The following is a 10,757-nucleotide window of genomic DNA, read 5'->3' on the forward strand; positions in this document are numbered from 1 at the left end:
AGAGAGAGAGAGAGAGAGAGAGAGAGAGAGAGTTAGAAGCCATAAAGCAGATACAAAAACAGCTGGAAGGCCCTGAGGAAGAGGCAGGTAATCCCATTAATGACCACAGTGTATTCTGTACATTCTATTCACATAAAGTCCCTTTTTGCTAAGGTATTCAGGGGACAGTCACTGGTCGGAGTGGCCAGTTTTTATAGTGCTCAAAGCTACAACAGGGACCAATAGGTTTGGGGCCGTGGATGTGAGTGAGTGAATCAAATCACAGCTATTGAAGGAACTGTGTGTCTCTCTCATGAGTAGCCAAGGGCAATGTAGTCTGGAAAGCCTCCAGCTCTCCAGGTACTGAGTGCCTTCACCCGACAAGGTCCTCCCTCACTGGTGTAGGGGGAGCCTTGGGCAAAGTGCCCCTCTTCTCACCCACAGCCCAGCCACTCAGTCAAGAGCACACATGACCCACAGTCTGCTCTGCAGCTTAACATGCCTGTCTCAAACCACAGACACGCCACACCTGTGATAACCCCCAGAAAGGCCACATGGAACAACGTGAGTCTTCTCATAGATGTCTCTGGGAAGTCTATAGACTACCCAAATTTACTTTATCTTACCTACACAAAATTGCCCTTTCTCTCATCATCTATTACCATGTCACCTAATCTTGGGTGTCATGTTGAACGGGAGAGTCTCAGTGGATGTCAGCATTAAGGCCAATGGGACCTCTGAGCCAGCTTTTCATTAACTCACACCAGCACAACATGCTCCATGTTGGAAGGCTTTTTCAGTGTTAGACTGGTGGCTGCCTGCTTTTAGTCCAGTGACCTAGAGGGGCTTGTCTTCTTTGTAGACACCCAAAAGGTGGTACTATGTCTTCTAACTTCAAATTTGGGCCCTGGTGTCTGGAATGAATCAGAAGTGTAGTACAGTCACATAGCTAAGACTATCTACCCATTGTCTCTGCCTTAACAGTGTTACCTCAGCTGAAAGACTCCCTTCATCTCTGTAGATAGAAATGAATTCCAAGGTGCAAGTGGTGTTTAAAATAATAGACTCCAGGAGCTAGAGAGACAGCTCAGTAGGTTAAGACTGCTCAGTGCTCTTGCAGAACATGCAGATTCTATTCCCAGCACCTACATGGTGGCTAAAACCCATCTAAAAAAAGCTCTATTTCTAGGGGCAGCTCAACATTGTCTTCTGACTCTGAGGACCCCAGGGCAAGGCACACAGACAGGCAGGCAAAAGCCAATACACATAAAATAACCATAATATATAAAACAAATCAGGCTTCAAGGAAAACTCTTTATAAAGGGGCAGGAAGCTGAAATGTATCTGTTTCTCCATGTTTCTTTCTTCATTATGTCTGGAACCTAGAAGTGCTATGTAGAGCTTTGGAAATATCTTGAGCTATGGCCAGCAGTGGGAATGGGGAACCTGAAAATGGAAGGTAGCCCTGAGGATGAACAAGAAGAAAGAAAGAAGGAGCCAAAAATGTTGATGGACTTGTAGTTACCCATAACAAGCCTGGGACTCTCTATGTCCTATCTCTTCTCCCAAAGAGAAAACTCCTCTAGCATTAGCCACTGCCAGTTGAATTTTTCCTATAAAGTATCCAACTAATTGTGTGGGTTTTTTTTTTCAATCATGGGTTTTGTTTTTCAGATAAAATTTTACTACGTAGGCTAAGCTGACCTTAAACTTGAAACTCTCCTACCTAGGCTCTCCAGTGCTACGATTAGAAGCATGTGCCACCATACCCAATTTTATTCAACTTAATTCCAATTGATACATATGGACAGAGTTCTACATGAAGTCTACAGACAAGGGTCATTCTTATAGACATCCCTCAATTTAGTAATTTCTATATTATTACTTTACTTACAAGTTGCTTCCAGTAATTTCTTATCAACTTTTACCTATTTGTGTTTTACTGAAGCCATTTAAAGTTCACCATATTCTGTAATTCTTATCTTTTATCAAGAGTTTTCTTTGCAAATGATATCATGTCACAAGGTTAAAAGTCTGGACTTTTAAAAAAAGTAAATACAACCTTTGAATTAAAAAGAAGTGCTAGAACAGGAGACTAGGAGACTAATAGGGCTAGTGAGCTAGTTTGGCCAGTCTCCATTGTTGACCCCTATTACACACAGTGATTGTAGTGGCTTCGTCTTCTGAATTCATTCTCACACCTTTTAGAAGCGCTGAGAAAATGCTGGGCGGTTCGGTGGTGGCACACACCTTTAATCCCAGCACTTGGGAGGCAGAGGCAGGTGGATTTCTGAGTTCAAGGCCAGCCTGGTCTACAGAGTGAGTTCCAGGACAGCCAGGGCTACACAGAGAAACCCTGTCTCGAAAAACAAACAAACAAACAAACAAAAAGAAGTGCTGAGAAAGCCAGCTATGCTCCAGAGCTCCATGTCTGTTTTAGTCAGGGAAAGCCACTCCATCATCAGACCATCAGGAGTTTCCAGCTTCTACTTTCTCAAGGAACTAATTCCAGCTCCATCCCTAACCTTTCTTTGGTTTCCATAGATTCTCAGGACACTGTGCCAGGCAAACATCACCTGCTTTCTGCAATCATTCTTTCAGCTTCTCTCTCTCTCCCCCCCCCTTTCTCTCCCTCCCCTTTTTCATACTGTCTAGCCCTGAAAGTTTTGAAAGATGCATCTTGAGACTGGCACTTACCTCTAGGTGAAAATGCGTCCCCTTAGCTCCTATTTCCAGGAGCTAAGTGTTAATCATTAGCTTGATTGAGACCACCTTGGTATAAATTATATGAATACCACCTCCAAACTGAGACTTTGTGTCATAGTTTAGATATGGCTTATCTCCTACAGGGTCATGTGCTGCAAATGTGGTCCAAGCACTGTCTTTTGGGATAGTGGATCCTTTAGGAATGGAGTGCAGAAAAAGAAAATTAATTTAGAGGCCCAACACTCATTTATTAAGTTTTTGTTGTTACATAGGAGTAGCTGCAGTCTAGTAGGAGTAGGTTAGTTCCCAAGAGAGCAGGTTAATTCAAAGAGTGATCTTGGTTCTTCTCCAATCTCTTGTTCCCTATCTCACCATGCATCACTTTGTTCTTCATCTCTCTATTGCTAGACTTGTATAGACCCTCATCAAGACAATGGCTCCATAGAGTCTGAGGGAATAGCTAACCAATAACCAGCCCAACTTGAGACCCATGCTATGGGCAAGCTCCAATTTCTGACACTATTAATGATACTGTTATGCTTCCATCTAGGAGTCTAGCATGGCTGTTCTCTGAGAGGCTCTATCTATAGTAGCTGACTCAAACAGATGCAGATACCCATAGTCTAACAGTGGATGGAGCTTGGGGACTCTTAAGGAAGAATAGAGGAAAGGATTTTGGACCCTGGAAAGGATAGGAATTCTATAGGAATACCAACAGAGTCAATTAACCTGGACCCTTGGATTCTCAGAGACTGAACTACGAATCAGAGAATATACATGGGCTGGACCTAGGCCTAGGCCTCCCTGAACATATATAACAGATGTACAGCTTGGTCTTCATATGGGTCCTGAACAACTATACCAGGGGTTATTCCAAAAACTCTTGCCTATATATTGAATATGTTCTACTAGTTGGGCTGCCTTGTCTAGCCTCAGTAGGAAAGGATGCACCCAGCCTTGAAGAGACTTGATGTGCCAGGATGAGGAGATACCAGGAGGTGTGTGTGTGGGGGCTGAGGGGCAGACATTCACTCAGAAAAGAAGGAGAGGGAGGTGGGGAAAGGATTGTGGAAGGGGATGACTGAGGGGGGAGGTCAGTGAATGGGATGTAAAGAAAAGTGAAAAAAAAAGACTCTGGCTTCAAGCTCTTTGAACTCACTGACCACCATATTTTTGAGCCATATTAGCATCTTTGCAAGTTACTTAGCCCCTAGTATTTTGTCACAGGCACACATAAGAGGTTGACATCTTGAACAGATCAATTTAATTCTCTGTGCCTCAAGTTCCTCATCCAGGAAGAGAGAAAAACCCTACTTATCTCATACTGATATGTGAATGAAATGAGTTCATACATGAAAAGTCCTTAGGACTGCCTAATATGCAGGTAGTTCTGTAACTATTCATATGTATTTAACAGATATTGTCTAGTGCTAGCTGCACGGCACAAGATAAATAGAAAAGAAGACAACCACAGAGAGAGAACGAAATCCCTGCCCTCTTGGGATAATCTTTACCTTGGAAATTTCCATAGAAGTATGAGGTAGGTGTTCATACTGTCTGCACAGTAGGAAGACTAGAGAGATGAATGCTGGTGCTCAGCTCACTTCCTCACCCCGCCCCACTGCCCCTTTTATTTAGTCTAGGACCTTAGCCTTTGAGATGGTGTTGTCCCCATTCAGGATGGCTCTTCTCTCCTCAGCTAAATCTCAATGACTTACAGAGAGGCTTGTCTCCTAAATGAAGACACCTCTAGTCCAGTTGATAATGAAAATTCATAGTTCAGTTCTCTGAGGGAACAGAACTTTGACGAATACTGAAAAGGAATTCATACATGCAAATGTGGGAATGTAAATCCAGTCACAAATTATTGGTCCTTGAATACTTTGGATAAGTTCCAAACAGGGAGTTTTCTAATATGACACCAACAGATCGAAGAGCAGATTTTTGTTCTTCATGCGATACCGGTTGAGACTCAGGAAAACAAGGCTACTACATGGTAGTAGGCTACACTCATGGCCCTGGGTACAAAGGCCACAACAAATCAGGCAAAACCATACAGGAAGATACCAGAATGGTCATAGTGTAGAAAACAAGACTGAGCAGAAGGCTAAGCTCTCAGTCAGCCTCTGAGCTCTTCAGGAAGCCTCTGGTCACCTGGTAATAGGCCCTGAGATAGTTAAGGCAGAGGAGGGTTACCTTCATGGATGCACTAGAGATTATGTATGTTGTACAACAGAGGCAAATGCCTGTGTGGTTCTTTCTTTGTGCTAAGACTCAACTAAGTGGAGGGCATTGACTACTTCCTAGCCAAAGGGATTCCCTTTTAAAGTCATCACTCTCATTATTAACTCACACTAATTATACAAATGCTAATCACTGATGTATCCCTGCATGCATTCATTAAGCCCAGCTACACTTTAATCCTTGCCTCTCCCCATACAATCCTCTGGTGCAACGGATGGCTTCATGGAAGCTTGTTTTTCATAGCTGGAAATGTTTAATATCAACAGCTGTACTCTTCCTTAGAAAAGGCTAAGTTAGAAACAGTTACTGTGTCTGTTCCTGACATTGTCAATGGTTCTTTCAAAAAACAACCTGACTGAAAGTGGGAATGGATTCAAAGAGGTTTAGAATATGCTCAGGTAACACAACCTTCATCATGAGGGCCATAGTGGACACTGTCCATACCTTTAGGTGACATAGACTTGCTGGTCACCTGGGCCAGGTGTTTTAAAAACCTTAACATTGTGAGGAAGTTCAGTAGTTGAAAGTCTACAGCATTTACACTTTCAGTAACCCAATTTGTCCTATGAGATAAGAGCAGAACTTTCCTTGGTGGGTAGTAAGAGACCTAAGAAACCTGGACCAGTTGCTACACAAGCAAGCCACTTGAGTTTGTTACTTGTAGCCAAAATATATCCTGAGGTTTTCAGGGAGATTTGCTATGTTTCCCCGTAAACATCTTTGGTGCCGTGGACAGTGTTAAAATACAGATGAATTTCCCTAGGAACTGGCTAGGTCTATGAGAAGTTGGTTTGCATATTAAAGAAAAAGCAAAATAAACTGTCTTCATGATGTTCCTTTAGGTCCATAAAGTGATTTAAAGTCATTTTGGTGTTACTTTGCTTATTTAAAATATTTGTTGCCAGAAATAAAATTGTTAATTAAAAAAATAACACAATTTGTTATATAAATCCTGAAAATCAAATGACTAATGCTTTAGAAAATACAAAACATGCATCCTTATACATTATATATGTATACCTATATATGTATTTGTACATATATATAAGGATTCATATTATTATATTTATACATGGCATAGGGACTATTGTCTATTTAGGATTCCAATTGGGCTGCTGTAGTTGATTATTTCAGAAAATATTTCTTGCCAAGTTAACTTTCATAAAGAGTTAGAAAAGCCCAAAGGCTCTACATAGCTGTTATGGCAAACATCCATACTCCATTTAGCCCTTCAAATAATTTACTTATAGCAGTCAGGATGGTTAGCTGAGGTTAATGAAGCCCATACCTATAAGTCAACCACACATGGACTCTTCATTACCAGGTTCATCTATTACCTGGTAGAGATCAACCTCCTCCTATCCCTCCTCCTCTTCCTCCTCATCCTCTTCCTCCTTCTCCTCTTTTTCTTTGTGGACAGATAAGGTTGCCCTTCCCAGCAAAGCTCACAGAAAATTCCAAGGCAATTCTGAGAACATGTCATGACATTTCAAGGAGCATTAAATTTCCTCAGACTCTGAAGAGGTTTGATTCAAGGTCTGACTAAATGAAGCAGCAACATTTCTGCCTGACACGGAACATCTACGGATCATTCCAACAAAAAAGATGAATATATTCCACAGTAAAATTTTCACATGAAGGAAGCTCAACTATTGGTTCTTTCCATAAACTATGTCTTCAAAGACCCGACACCAATCTTTCCTCTCCTAATTGCTATTATAAGGCTATAAATCTCTTATATGGAAATAATACAGATATAACAGCATGGCATATGCAGGCCATGTGTTTTATAAATCCATAAAAGTGTTTAATTTATGGTTTGATGAAAGGAACAATAATCTTCCAAGAACATTAATCATTAATTTAGGAAATGCAGGCTTTGTATGTTTCTTATTTTAATACTAGAGTTGTGTGTAGTAAATATATGTTAAAGAAACCTTCATTCGATGATTACTTCATGAGTAGTTATGATGCTGAAAGTAAATATGACTTCTTTGGCTAGACTGATATTTGTATGTAATAATGTGAATAACATCAAATGCCATGAAGAATGTATATACCATACCTTGAGCTGATGTAAAACAAAATGTTCAAAAAAAAAATAAAAACCATTTTGGAATAAAGAAAGATATTTTATACTAAAAGAACCAGCCAATCTTTTTCTCATCTACGAATGTCCCTGGGACTTCCAGAAGGCTTGTTAAGGTAAAGACATTAGAAGCCCAGTGAAACTAGTATAAATACATTATGCACTTCCATTGAGAAGAGCAGATGGACAAATCTACAGAGACCAAGGAGAGGGTCTGGGGGTGACTCCAGCAAGGAGACTGGCTTCCAAGTACAAGGACCTCCGCTACACCCCCAGGACTCACATAAAAGAAGGCAGGCATTGTGTTGCTCACCACACACCAATTGTAGCACTTGGGAGGTGGAGATAAGTGGATCCCATGTATCTGTTAGACATTTCTCTAGTCTACCTAACAAATTCTAGGCCAGTTCAAGACCCTATCTCAAAAACAAAGACAAAAACAAACAAAACTGTAGATGATGGTGGAAGAAAGATATGTGCTATTGTCCTCTGGCTTCTCTATATATGAGACCATGTGGAGATATGTGTGCATGCGCGCGCGCGCGCACCCACACACACACACACACACACTCGAAAGTATGAAGCTATCAGAATCAGCTCTTCCTCATCTCTCTAGGGCCAAGTGGCTTCTTGTTTCTCCACCTGTGGTCCCCCTAACCTTGCCAAAGAAGGAAAGCTACAGAATAAACATAGCAAATGTGCCAAATTCCTATGGAGAGGGAAGGGGCTTCTCAGAGATGGAGAGCAAGGGTTGGCCAGCTGCTTTCAAGTTTCTTCTTCACTTGCACCGAACAAAACGCATTCAGTTGTGAGCTTTACAAAAAGGTAACAGCCCAGACCAGTGGGTGGAGTGAGTAGTGGGTACCAGTGCTTGCTGCCAGCTTAGCGATTTGAGTTTGATCCTACATGATGGAAGGAAAGAGCCAACTTCCCCAAGTTATCTTCTGACATCCACCCTTGTTCATGGAAGCACAGATGCATCTCCACATACATGTAAGCATGTATACGTACAAACATATATGCATGCATGCATTCACATAACAATCCAGTCCTGAATCTCTTTCAGCTCTACATGAAAAATAAACAAACAAACAAAACAATTATCTCTTAGCTGGAAACAACATTGCAGTCCACATGGAGCCCCATATGGTGCTGAGAAGCAAAGCTCCTGGTCAGAGCGGGACAGGAGAAGCTGGCATGTTCTTTTTAAGCATTCTGTTCATCATGAGATGCACATTCTCTGTGGTCAACTTAATTCCTCTTTCTACCTGAGAGTGTCTGATGCCCACTTCTTCAGTCTGACTCCTCCTCTGTCGCCTCATTCCATCAGCAGGAACATCCTCTCAATTAGAATCAACACCCTAGCTATTCCATCACCCCACCTTTCCATATCCAGCCCAAGGATTTGCATCCAATTCCTCGGTGTCCTTTTCTGGAGCTGACTCTTTGCCTTGCCAACGTTCTTTTCTGGACTCAGTGTAACTCAGATCTGGCAAAAGAAACTCAGTTTCATTCTCAGACTTCTTCCTATTTAGGAAATCATGGTCAACCTTTGCCTCAATTGCTCCAATTCCTACAAACTAATCTCAATTAGAAAAAAAAAACCTGCAAAGCTGATGAATATTTAAAATATAATGTGTAAACAGAGGTCATTGCATAGAGCCTCCTTCCTGGACATAGGAAACTAACTTCACTCTTCTCTTCTGGTCAATGTTTCTACAAATCCTTTTGTGGCATGATCCTACTTCAGGTCTCAGGGTTTCTCAGTGAACAGTGACTTTCTCAGAATAACATTTGATATGAGCATATTAAAATGCTAGTTATCCAGATCTTAAAAGATTGTTTTAAAAAAGCATATATATATACCAACATATTCTTCCTTTTTTCCTTGCAACAATTCTTTGAGAGGAGTAATAAAAATGCTATAATTATAATAAAATACATGAGTTCCCTAACATTTCACCCAACTCTGATGTTTCATTTTTTAATGATTATTATATTGTTGGGAAAGCTTATTGCCTGCCCTGCTCCCTTAAAGATGAGCAAACTAAAGCCCAGAAGAACTGGTTTTGTAATATGGTCACAACCTTTCAAAGAAACTTTGACTGGTCTGTAGACTGAATGAAGGTATTGAGAAGGCTGGGAGTGTACGGGACAGTGGTAATGCTTGGTTGTACTGCACAAGGCTCCAGAAACCTCAGCACTTAAAACAGTTAAATTAAGAACTAAAAACTAAAAAAAGGTGATGACTCACGAGTTCCCTAACACCCCACCCAACACTAATGTTCCATTTTTTAATTAATGGAATTAGGTTAACTAATGGTATTTTCTTAATGGATGGCAAAGCATACTGATAAGGCTGAAGCCAAGAGCCCAGGCAACTTCTCTAGATTTGTTGACAGGGCAGTGTACCCATTGTGACCTAGAAACAAAACTAAGATGTTACAAAGCCAGAGAGCCCAAAGCTGCTGAGTTAGAGCTTCAATTTCTCAGTTCGTGACAGTCTCCAGAGTGAGTCTCAGGAGACAAATGTAAATATTCGGAAGGAGAAACTCAACTTCTATTGGTAGAATCTTAGCAACAAGTGGAATATTTGAAGCAGAACAACAAAAAAAAAAGAAAGTTTATCTTTCAAGCTGTAAAATGGTCATGTTGAAAAATTCCATCCGTTTTCCAGCCAAGGGACCCAAATAGAGTTACAGTTGCAGGTGGTGCTGGGACAGTTTTTCAAAATGGAAAGGCTTTTACTAGAGATGTGTTTTCCGCAAAAAGCCTCTTTGGATCGTGTCTTGCTGTCTGTGCCAGAGGCACACACTCTGCCTGCCGAAGCGTGTGCCTGGGCTGCAGGGTTGGCCAAGCACTCAGGGACAATGGTGCCTGTCATTAGATAACTTATTCCCCTGGACCAGCTGTGAACTTGGCATTGCTTGCTTAGATCTTTAATCACCTTTAAATGAAAAACACAGACTAAACTCCCCAGAGCTGGCCTGAAGCATTCCTGCCTCAGGTCTATACTTGGCAAACCTAAAGACCTTTTTAGCCACAGACTGAAGGTGGGTAAGCTGTGCTTCTATGCAAAGTTTGCCATTCTATTTATTTATTTACTTGTTTTGAGACAAGGTCTCATTGCTTAGCTTAAGCTAGCCTGGAACTTGCTATAAAGCTTAGGCCAGCCTCAAACTTATGACCTTTAAGCTTCAGCCTCCCTAGTGCTGGGATGGTAGAACCACACAACACTCAACCTCTAATGCCTTAATGACAACAAAAAGAGCCTCCCTGTTCTACCATTTACATACTATAACATGTGTCCATCCAAGATATAAAATTCAACGGTTCTGATGTGTTCAAAGCTGTACAACCATCATTGTAAGCCAATGGCAGAACATTCTTATCACCCCAGAAGAAATATGGTGCTGGCTGGGCTGAGTAGAAGTGCTTGCCTAGAATGGGCAAGACTAAGATAAAAAATCATCATCAGCACACACACACACACACACACACACACACACATACACGCGCACACACATACACATTCACACGCACACGTGCACACATACACACACAGAGAGAGAGATGATGTGTTCAAAGCTGTACAACCATCAGTGTAAGCCAATGGCAGAACATTCTTATCACCCCAGAAGAAATATGGTGCTGGCTGGGCTGAGTAGTTCAGTAGAAGTGCTTGCCTAGAATGGGCAAGACTAAGATAAAAAATCATCATCAGCACACACACACACAC

Source organism: Mastomys coucha, unplaced genomic scaffold, assembly GCF_008632895.1.
Source record: "Mastomys coucha isolate ucsf_1 unplaced genomic scaffold, UCSF_Mcou_1 pScaffold8, whole genome shotgun sequence".
Lineage (NCBI taxonomy): Eukaryota > Metazoa > Chordata > Mammalia > Rodentia > Muridae > Mastomys > Mastomys coucha.